The sequence below is a fragment of the Arachis ipaensis genome, chromosome B05 (genome assembly GCF_000816755.2).
Source record: "Arachis ipaensis cultivar K30076 chromosome B05, Araip1.1, whole genome shotgun sequence".
Taxonomy (NCBI): Eukaryota; Viridiplantae; Streptophyta; class Magnoliopsida; order Fabales; family Fabaceae; genus Arachis; species Arachis ipaensis.
Window position 1 is genome coordinate 103,909,070 of NC_029789.2, and position 12,571 is coordinate 103,921,640.

Below are 12,571 nucleotides of genomic sequence, written 5' to 3' on the forward strand. Positions count from 1 at the left end.
GAAATAAAATATATATTTTTTAATTTTTAAATTATTAATTTTTTTAATAATTTTTTAATAAATTATTAATTTTTTAACAGTATAATTCGAATTATACCATGAATAATTCGAATCAGTCAAATTCGAATTATTTGGAAACACGTGCGTGGGTGTAGGAATTACTGTGTGTAATTCGAACCCACCTGGTTCGAATTAGTGTGTACATGTATTTGTGTATAATTCGAACCCACCTGATTCGAATTACGTAGAAATAGAGTTTAAATTTAGCTGGTTCGAACTACATATAAATGTGCATTGATGGATTTATAAAGCAGTTTTCGTTTTGGCTGATTTGTGTAATTTTAGTCAACCATTAGCTTATATGTGTTTTTTACCCTTAATAATAAGAGTAATAATAAAGTAAGGTGATTAACAGATTAAGGCTATGTTTATTTTGGCGTTTGGAAAGAAAAAAATAAATTCAAATTTTTTGAAATTTAATTTTTTTAAAAGTTTTAATTTTTAATTTGACTATTTTTTCTCTTTATAAATGCAAAAGTAGTTTTGAATTCAAAATCATGTTTACAGAAAGTAACCATTCTTAACTTCTGCGTTTTAGTAATTGCTGTTTAGCATTAACTCTAAATATTTATTTTCTTTCTACCAATCTTATTCTTTATACATGTTATTATTTTATTTATGAAATTTTTATTATTTTTTTTATATGAGTATATAAAAAAATATTAAAAGAAGTATAAAAAAATGATTAAATATATTAAAAAAAATAACATTATATTTAATGTTATGTCTTTTTTAGTAATTATCTATCTAAAAGTGATTTGAACTAATATTATCCAAACAATATTTTTTTTATCAAAATCAATTTTGGGATAAAGTTGCCAAATATAAATCATATTACACAAACTCACTTCTACCCAAAATCAATTCTATAAAATTATTTTCATTTAAATTTTAAATTAACAAATACCAATTTAAACACATACTAAATCGTTCTATATTCAACAACTACGTTAGTAAAAATCTTTATGTCTTAAAACACACATCAAATAAATATAACCGAACTAAAACAATAATAGTAGAACTATCATTAAAATTAACAATGCAAAAAAAAAAATTAACATCTTTCATGATAACTATTAATAAAAGAGTTCACATCTTTCATGACAATTATTAGTAAAAAGAGTTCACATGTATTTATTATATTTTATTGATCTTTATAAAGCTGAATTACAAAAAGAAAGGGTTACATAATTAAATTTGTCTATTGGCTAATGATGCTATATTCATATTCTAGCAATTGATGTATTACATGATTAATAAATCCTGTGAGAAACAAAAGACTGAGAAAGTAATTAGTGTATTATTCAGTGTGTTGAAAGGTACAATATATAAAGGGTATTTATAAGTGGTAAATGAATCAGAGTAATAAAGGCATATAATCCTACAATTAATATATAAATATACTATATAAATATAGATGATACTAATTGGTTTAAATTGATGCTAATGATTCTCTAATATCCCCCCTCAAACTCAAGTGGGAGCTAAGGATACCAACTTGAGTTTGGATAACAAAATTCGAAAAAGAGTCGGGTGATGAGCTTTCGTGAAGATATCAGCAGTCTGATCTAGTGTTCCAACAGCAATGAGACGAACATCATCAATAAGGATACGTTGCTGAACAAAGTGACAATCAATCTCAATGTGTTTGGTGCGTTCATGAAACACATCATTATGGGCGATCTGAATAGCACTGCGATTATCACCAAAAACATCAGTAGGGGACGACTGAGGAGCACCCAGATCTTCGAGAAGCCAACGAACCGAGATAACTTCAGCAGTGGTGTCAGCGAGGGCACGGTACTCAGCTTCTGTGCTTGAGCGAGTAGTGAAGGCTTGCTTCTTAGCACGCCAAGAAATGAGAGCGTCGCCAAGAAACAAACAGTAACTAGTAGTAGAACGACGATCAGTGGGATCACTAGCCCAATCAGCATCGGAGTAAGCCTGAAGAGACAAAGAGGAATGGGCAGAAAAATAAAGTCCATGAAATAGAGTGCCTTTGATGTAGCGAAGAATGCGAAGAACCGCCGCATAGTGAGTAGTACGAGGAGCTGACAAGAACTGGCTAAGTACATGAATCGGATAGGCGATGTCTGGTCGGGTGACAGTCAAGTAGATGAGACCGCCAACTAACTGTCGATAGAGAGTCGGATTATCCAAAACAGTGCCATCCATAGGGGTAAATCGAACATTAGGCTCAAGAGGAGTAGACTCAGTGCGACTATCTGTAATCCCAGTGCAAGCAAGAAGATCTGAAGCATACTTAGCCTGAGAGAGATAGATGCCATCATCGGTGGAGATGACCTCGAGACCAAGAAAATAACTTTAGAGTATTTATTTAAAAATAATTTGTAAATTGATAATTAAATAGTATTTTTACAAATATTAATGTTGGATTAAAATAGATTTTTAATTACTCTATTACCCACAATTTTAGTAAAATTATCAAACTATCCCTAACCCTAACTCTAACACAACATACTCATCTCTCACTCCCAAAACCCTAGCCATCACCCTAACATCCCTTTCTTCACTCTCTCTCAATGGAAGCACACTAAACAAACACATACATAGCCACCGAAAAGAAAAGAAAGAAAGGGAAAAATGGAAGGAAAGCTGCACTGCAAGCCGAGGAAGAAGAGAGAAGAGAGGGTGCGCACGCGAGGGAAGGGCGGCGTTGCTGTCGCCGCCGTCGAGGTTACGATAGTTCTAAGCTCATACATATAATATATAGAAGAAAATAATATAATTTAGAAGCCCGATGAAGGATATAGCTCAAAAATAGGATTTGAAAAGCGCAAAACGTACTAACGATGCTTCTAACGTAAAGCACAAGGTATAAATATAATATAACAAAAGATAATAGTATAATATCAAAAGAATCTAGACATGGCTCGCGGAGTTTAAGCCGGCTAGACATATATACAGACAAACAGAATCTGAAGTTTAAAATGGCTTATACAAGTTTTTCTCTCTCAATACAAGCCTCTAGGCAAAAGCAAAATACAAAAGTGAGAGATATATGTAAACAAAACAAATAAAAAAGACTCCAAGAGTAACAGGATCCTCCGCTTCTATCACCATCCAAACATCTCACCGAGGTGGGTTGCGACCTGCATCTGAAAAACAACAACAGAAATATGGTATGAGAACCGGAGGTTCTCAGTATGGTAACAGTGCCCAGTGATGTAGGATATAAGACCCCGGAATGCCAAAGGCAATCCTAGACTTCATATCCATCACAAGATTTTAGTCTAACTAACACCGCTGTCCCACAGCCTTCACCAAACTATCCTCCATGCGATTCCATCGCCACCGCCTTCTGAACCTCCTCAATCCCAGTAGAAATCACAATTAATTACAATGCAAGTAAAACACAAGTAGAAGCATATACAGCAAGCAATTCAAGTAAGAAAATAGGCATGTTATTCAATTAGGCATACAATTACGAGTCGGCAAAGCAAACAAACATATAGAATATGCACATGATGAATGCCTGTCTTGTTGGCTATGATATCACATTGTCGGTTCAACTGCCAACCTGACACATCTCCATGGAGACGTCGCCGTTCGGAATCATCATTGGGAACCCCCGAGATATGGTGCCCGTCCAAGATTTTGTGCCTGCACACTCTATTGATCCGAAGGGATGCGAGCGGGATACTCTTGTCTCAGACCTCACATCTCAACGTAAGCAGGATTAACCACCGTCCTTACGCCGCCGCCGCTACCTCGATAGGCAGGATTAACCACCGTCCCTGCTGGGCGCATAGCGTCTCATCAATCTCAGAATAAAATAGTAGTTCAGTAGTTTTTCGGAAAACATTTTCAATACATCAATAATTCCTCATTGCACATTCGAGTCCTCGACTCATCTCAACCAATGTCAAATCAACATTTCCATTCTAAGTCCTCAACTCATCTCACTTCTATTAATTTACATTTCTATTCTGAACTCAACAGTTCAGCAGTCCTCATTCCACATACCAGTCTAGCTTCACACGCTGTCAAACCATCCTCAGTACACCCAAAACCTAAGCCTCCATTTTCTAATTTTTCAAAATGACATCAACTAAATCTCTAAAGTTATTTCCCATGTTCTCATATCCAAAATTATGTCCAAAAGTCTTAAAATGGTATCATAGAAGCTTACAATCTTGTTGGGAAGGTGAAATAGTTGAAAACAAAATTTAAATTTGAGAAACAGGGCATGTACTTAGGCACAGGGGTGTGCGTGCGCACGCCCAGGAAGATTTTTAAAAGTGTGCGTGCGCACAAAGGTGTGCGTACGCACAGGTACCAAATTTTGCAAGGTCTGTTCACTCGCACAAGGTGTGCTAGCGCCCTAAACAGACTGCCCTTTCCAACTTGCGTGAGCACAGGGCTGTGCGTGCGCACAGGTTTTAAATCCTCATTGGGTATGTGCGCGCACAAGCTGTGCTAGCATTGTATACAGAAAGCCTTTCCCTGCTGATGAGCGGATAATTTATATGCTTTTTGGCATTGTTTTTAGTATGTTTTAAGTAGGATCTACTTACTTTTAGGGATGTTTTTATTAGTTTTTATGTTAAATTCACATTTCTGGACTTTACTATGAGTTTGTGTGTTTTTCTGTGATTTCAGGTATTTTCTGACTGAAATTGAGGGACTTGAGCCAAAATCAGATTCAGAGGTAGAAGAAGGACTGCTGATGTTGTTGGATTCTGACCTCCCTGCACTCAAAGTGGATTTTCTGGAGCTACAGAACTCGAAATGGCGCGCTTTTAATTGCATTGGAAATTAGACATCCAGGGCTTTCCAGCAATATATAATTATCCATACTTTGGCCGAGTTTAGACAATGCAAAAAGGCGTTGAACGCCAGTTCTACGCTGCAGTCTGGAGTTAAACGCCAGAAACACGTCACGAACCAGAGTTGAACGCCAAAAACACGTTACAACTTGGCGTTCAACTCCAGAAGAAGCCTCTGCACGTGTAAACTTCAAGCTCAGCCCAAGCACACACCAAGTGGGCCCTAGAAGTGGATTTATGCATCAATTACTTACTTCTATAAACCCTAGTAACTAGTTTAGTATAAATAGGACTTTTTACTATTGTATTTTCATCTTTTGATCATTTTTAGATCTCTAGACCTCCATGGGAGGCTGTCCACTCGGCCATGATTACCTTATATTCACTTATGTATTTTTCAATGGTAGAGTTTTTACACTCCATAGATTAAGGTGTGGAGCTCTGCTGTTCCTCATGATTTAATGCAAAGTACTACTGTTTTCTATTCAATTCAACTTATTCTGCTTCTAAGATATCCATTCGCACCCAAGAACATGATGAATGTGGTGATTATGTGATGCTCATCATCATTCTCACTTATGAACGCGTGCCTGACAAACACTTCTGTTCTACATGCAAACAAGCTAGAATGAATATCTCTTGGATATCTAATACAGGGGACCGAGTCCGAGTTATTAGAGTCCTCGTGGTATAACTTAGAACCCATGGATGGCCATTCCTGAGATCCGGAAAGTCTAAACCTTGTCTGTGGTATTCCGAGTAGGATCTGGGAAGGGATGGCTGTGACGAACTTCAAACTCGTGAGTGCTGGGTGTAGTGACAGACGCAAAAGGATAGTAAATCCTATTCCAGTATGATCGAGAACCTCCAGATGATTAGCCATGCCGTGACAGAGCATTTGGACCATTTTCACAGAGAGGATGGGATGTAGCCATTGACAACGGTGATGCCCTTACATAAAGCTTGCCATGGAAAGGAGTAGGAAGGATTGGATGAAGACAGCAGGAAAGCAGAGGATTAGAGGAACGAAAGCATCTCTATACGCTTATCTGAAATTCTCACCAATAATTTACATAAGTATTTCTATCTTTATTTTATGTTTATTTATTATTATTATTCGAAAACTCCATAACCATTTGATATCCGCCTGACTGAGATTTACAAGGTAACCATAGCTTGCTTCAAGCCGACAATCTCCGTGGGATCGACCCTTACTCACGTAAGGTTTTATTACTTGGACGACCTAGTGCACTTGCTGGTTAGTTGTGCGAAGTTGTGAAGTTATGTTTGGACCATGGTATGGTGCACCAGTTATTGGTGCCATTGCCAGGGAGAGAATGAACAACAAATTTTACAACCTCAGAGTAACAATTTCGCATACCAAGTTTTTGGCGCCGTTGCCGGAGATTGTTTGAGTTTGGACAACTGACGGTTCATCGTGTAGCTCAGATTGGGTAATTTTCTTCTTATTTTGTTTTCAAAAAGTTTTCAAAAATCTTTCAAAAAATTTTTTCCTTTATTTTCGAAAATTTTTTTTAAATCTTTTCAAAAATATATTTTTCTTCAGAATTTTTAAGAATGAATTCTAGAGTTTCAAGAAGTATGTTGAAGCCTGGCTGGCCGTAGAGCCATGTCTAAATTCTTTTGGACTGAGGCCTCCACATGTTAGGGAATTGCTTGTACTGCTGAAGCTTGGCTGGCTATTAAGCCATGTCTAACCCTTGGATTGGAGCTTTAGGCTAACATTGAAAGATTCCTGGAATTCATATTAAAAATTTTGAAATCCTTATTTTTTTTTTAAATTAATTTTCGAAAAATACAAAAAAATTTTAGAAAATCATAAAAATAAAAAATATTTCATGTTTCTTGTTTGAGTCTTGAGTCAGATTTTAAGTTTGGTGTCAATTGCATGTTCATCTTGCATTTTTCGAAAAAATCATGCATTCATAGTGTTCTTCATGATCTTCAAGTTGTTCTTGGTAAGTCTTCTTGTTTGATCTTGATGTTTTCTTGTTTTGTGTCTTTTCTTGTTTTTCATGTATATTTTTGCATTCATAGTGTCTGAACATGAAAGATTTCTAAGTTTGGTGTCTTACATGTTTTCTTTGCATTGAAAATTTTTCAAAAAAATATGTTCTTGATGTTCATCATGATCTTCAAAGTGTTCTTGGTGTTCATCTTGACATTCATAGCATTCTTGCATGCATTCATTGTTTTGATCCAAAATTTTCATGCATTGCATCATTTTCATATTTTTCTCTTTGATCATTAAAAATTCAAAAATAAAAAAATATCTTTCCCTTTTTCACTCATAAATTTTGAAAATTTGAGTTGACTTTTTCAAAACTTTTTAAAACTTAGTTGTTTTTATGAGTCAAATCAAATTTTCAATTTAAAAATCTTATATTTTTCAAAATCTTTTTCAAAAATCAAATCTTTTTCATTTTTCTTATTTATTTTCGAAAATGTTAAAAATATTTTTCAAAAATCTTTTTCCTAATTTCATCTCATAATTTTCGAAAATATCATCAACAATTAATATTTTGATTCAAAAATTTTAAGTTTGTTACGTGCTTGTTAAGAAAGATTCAAACTTTAAGTTCTAGAATCATATCTTGTGATTTCTTGTGAATCAAGTCATTAATTGTGATTTTAAAAATAAAATCTTTTTCAAAACTAATTCTAATCATATCTTTCTATCATATTCTTTTTTTTTTAAAAAAAAACTTATCTTTTTCAAAAATTTGATTTTCAAATATCTTTTCTAACTTCTTATCTTCTTATCTTTTCAAAATTGATTTTCAAATCTTTTTCAACTAACTAATTGACTTTTTTTTTGTTTCTTATCTTTTTCAAAACTACCTAACTAACTCTCTCTCTCTAATTTTCGAAAATCTCTTCCCTCTTTTTCAAAAGTTCTTTTTAATTAACTAATTGTTTCAATTTTTAATTTTAATTTGATTTCATTCCTAATTTTCGAAAATCACTAACCCCTTTTCAAAATTTTATTTTCGAAAATCCTCCTTCTCTCTCATCTCCTTCTATTTATTTATTCATCTACTAACACTTCATCTCACCCAAATTCGAACCCCTTCTTCCATCTGTGTTCGAATTTTCTCTCCTTCCCTTCTTTACATTACATTCTTTTCTTCTTCTACTCACACAGGGGAACCTCTATACCTGGGTAAAAAGGATCCCTATTATTATTTTTCTGTTCCCTCTTTTTCATATGAGTAGGAGCAAGGACAAGAACATTCTTGTTGAAGCAGACCCTGAACCTGAAAGGACTCTGAAGAGAAAACTAAGAGAAGCTAAAATACAACAATCCAGAGATAACCTTACAGAAATTTTCGAACAGAAAGAGGAGATGGCAGCCGAAAATAATAATAATGCAAGGAGGATGCTTGGAGACTTTACTGCACCTAATTCCAATTTACATGGAAGAAGCATCTCCATCCCTACCATTGGAGCAAACAATTTTGAGCTTAAAGCAACTGACCAAAAAGTGTCCTTCTAACATGCTTTCAGAATGGACCATCCTGGATATATTCGATGATGGTCTGTCTGAATTAGCTAAGATGTCATTGGATACTTCTGCAGGTGGATCCATTCACCTAAAGAAAATGCCTGCAGAAGCTCAAGAACTCATTTACATGGTTGCCAATAACCAATTCATGTACACTTCTGAGAGGAATCCTGTGAGTAATGGGACGCCTCAGAAGAAGGGAGTTCTTGAAATTGATACTCTGAATGCCATATTGGCTCAGAATAAAATATTTACTCAGCAAGTCAATATGATTTCTCAGAGTCTGAATGGAATGCAAGCTGCATCCAACAGTACTCAAGAGGCATCTTCTGAAGAAGAAGCTTATGATCCTGAGAACCCTGCAATAGCAGAGGTGAATTACATGGGTGAACCATATGGAAACACCTATAACCCCTCATGGAAAAATCATCCAAATCTCTCATGGAAGGATCAACAAAAGCCTCAACAAGTCTTTAATAATGATAGAAGAAACAGGTTTAGCAATAGCAAGCCTTTTCCATCATCCACTCAGCAACAGACAGAGAATTCTGAACAAAATACCTCTAATTTAGCAAATTTAGTCTCTGATCTATCTAAGGCCACTGTGAGTTTTATGAATGAAACAAGGTCCTCCATTAGAAATTTAGAAGCACAAGTGGGCCAGCTAAGTAAGAAGATCACTGAAACTCCTCCTAGTACTCTCCCAAGCAATACAGAAGAGAATCCAAAGAGAGAGTGCAAGGCCATTGATATAACCATCATGGCCGAATCCAAGGAAGAAGGGGAGGATGTGAATCCCAAGGAGGAAGACCTCCTGGGACGTCTAGTGATCAATAAGGAGTTTTCCTCTGAGGAACCAAAGGACTCTGAGGCTCATCTAGAGACCATAGAGATTCCATTAAACCTCCTTACACCCTTCATGAGCTCTGATGAGTATTCTTCTTCTGAAGAGAATGAGGATGTTACTGAAGAGCAAGTTGCCAAGTTCCTTGGTGCAATCATGAAGCTGAATGCCAATTTATTTGGTAATGAAACTTGGGGAGATGAACCTCCCCTGTTCACCAATGAACTAAATGCATTGGATCAACTGAGATTGCCTCAGAGGAAACAGGATCCTAGAAAGTTCCTAATACCTTGTACCATAGGCACCATGACCTTTGAGAAGGCTCTATGTGACCTTGGGTCAGGGATAAACCTCATGCCACTATCTGTAATGGAGAAACTGGGAATCTTTGAGGTGCAAGCTGCTAGAATCTCATTAGAGATGGCAGACAATTCAAGAAAAGAGGCTTATGGACAGGTAGAGGACATGTTAGTAAAGGTTGAAGGCCTTTACATCCCTGCTAATTTCATAATCCTAGATACTGGGAAGGATGAGGATGAATCCATCATCCTTGGAAGACCTTTCCTAGCCACAACAAGAGCTGTGATTGATGTTAACAGAGGTGAACTAGTCCTTCAATTGAATGGGGACTCCCTTGAGTTTAAAACTTAAGGACATCCTTCTGTAAACATGAAAAAGAGGCACAGTAAGCTTCTCTCAAAACAGAGTCAACCAGAGTCCCCACAGTCAAACTCTAAGTTTGGTGTTGGGAGGCCACAACCAAACTCTAAGTTTGGTGTTGAACTCCCATATCCAAACTCTAAGTTTGGTGTTGGGGAGTCTCAACAAGGCTCTGAACATCTGTAAGGCTCCATGAGAGCCCACTGTCAAGCTATTGACATTAAAGAAGCGCTTGTTGGGAGGCAACCCAATTTTTATTTATCTAATTTTATTTTTATTTTATTGTTCTTTCATATTTTATTAGGTTCATGATCATGTGGAGTCACAAAATAAATAGAAAAATAAAAAACAGAATAAAAAATAGCAGAAGAAAAATCACACCCTGGAGGAAGGGCTTACTGGCGTTTAAACGCCAGTAAGAAGCATCTGGCTGGCGTTCAATGCCAGAACAGAGCATGGATCTGGCGTTAAACGCCCAAAACAAGCAGCATCCTGGCGTTCAGACGCCAGGAATGCACACTGAGGAAAGCTGGCGCTGAACGCCAGAAACAAGCATAGAACTGGCGTTCAACGCCAGAAACATGCTGCATCTGGGCGCTGAACGCCCAGAACAAGCATCAATTCGGCGTTTAAACGCCAGAATTGCATGCAAAGGCATTTTACATGCCTAATTGGTGCAGGGATACAAATCCTTGACACCTCAGGATCTGTGGACTCCACAGGATCATCTCAGTATCTGTGGACCCCACAGGATCCCCACTCACATTACCTCCTTATAATCCTATATCACCCTTTCCCAAGAACCCTTCACCACTCACATCCATTACTCCCCTAAAAACATCATACAACCCACCTACACCCACCCACTCAAATTTAAACCATCAACTCACCTCCATATCTTCTTCTTCTTCTACTATTCTTTCTTCTTTTGCTCGAGGGCGAACAATATTCTAAGTTTGGTGTGGTAAAAGCATAGCTTTTTTATTTTTCCATAACCATTGATGGCACCTAAGGCCAGAGAAACCTCTAGAAAGAGAAAAGAGAAGACAAAAGCTTCCACCTCCAAGTCATAGGAGATGGAGAGATTCATCTCAAGGGTCTATAGCTCAGTGGTAGAACATTTGACTGCAAATCAAGAGATCCCTGAGATACCTCAAGGGATGCACTTTCCTCCACAGAACTATTGGGAGCAAATCAACACCTCCCTAGGAGAACTAAGTTCTAACATGGGACAACTAAGAGTGGAACATCAAAAGCACTCCATCATCCTTCATGAAATTAGAGAAGATCAAAGAGCTATGAGGGAGGAGCAACAGAGACAAGGAAGAGACATAGAAGAGCTCAAGGACATCATTGGTTCCTCAAGAAGAAAATGCCACCATCACTAAGGTGGACTCATTCCTTGTTCTTACGTTCTCTGTTTTTCATTTTCTATGTTAAATGTTTATCCATGTTTGTGTCTTCATTACATGATCATTAGTATTTAAGTGTCTATGCCTTAAAGTAGTGAATATGAATCCATCACCTCTCTTAAATGAAAAATGTTTTAATCCAAAAGAACAAGAAGTACATGAGTTTCGAATTTATCCTTGAACTTAGTTTAATTATTTTGATGTGGTGACAATACTTTTTGTTTTCTGAATGAATGCTTGAACAATGCATATGTCTTTTAAAGTTGTTGTTTATGAATATTAAATATGTTGGCTCTTGAAAGAATGATGACAAGGAGACATGTTATTTGATAATCTGAAAAATCATACAAATTGATTCTTGAAGCAAGAAAAAGCAGTGAATACAAAGCTTGCAGAAAAAAAATGGCGAAAAAAAATTAGAAAAAGAAAAAGCAAGCAGAAAAAGCCAAAAGCTCTTAAAACCAAAAGGCAAGAGCAAAAAGCCAATAACCCTTAAAACCAAAAGGCAAGGTTAAATAAAAAGGATCCCAAGGCTTTGAGCATCAGTGGATAGGAGGGCCTAAAGGAATAAAATCGGGATGTTTTTATTAGTTTTTATGTTAAATTCACATTTCTGGACTTTACTATGTGTTTGTGTGTTTTTTTGTGATTTCAGGTATTTTCTGGCTGAAATTGAGGGACTTGAGTAAAAATCAGATTTAGAGGTAGAAGAAGGACTGCTGATGCTGTTGGATTCTGACCTCCCTGCACTCAAAGTAGATTTTCTGGAGCTACAAAACTCAAAATGGTGCGCTTCCAATTGCTTTGGAAATTAGACATCCAGGGCTTTCCAGCAATATATAATAGTCCATACTTTGGCCGAGTTTAGACGACGCAAAATGGCGTTGAACGCCAGTTCTACGCTGCAGTCTGGAGTTAAACGCCAGAAACACATCACGAACCAGAGTTGAACGCTAAAAACACGTTACAACTTGGCGTTCAACTTCAGAAGAAGCCTCTGCATGTGTAAACTTCAAGCTCAGCCCTAGCACACACCAAGTGGACCTCAGAAGTGGATTTATGCATCAATTACTTACTTCTGTAAATCCTAGTAACTAGTTTAGTATAAATAGGACTTTTTACTATTGTATTTTCATCTTTTGATCATTTTTAGATCTCTAGACCTCCATGGGAGGCTGGCCACTCGGCCATGCTTACCCTATATTCACTTATGTATTTTTCAACGGTAGAGTTTCTACACTCCATAGATTAAGGTGTGGAGCTCTGCTGTTCCTCATGA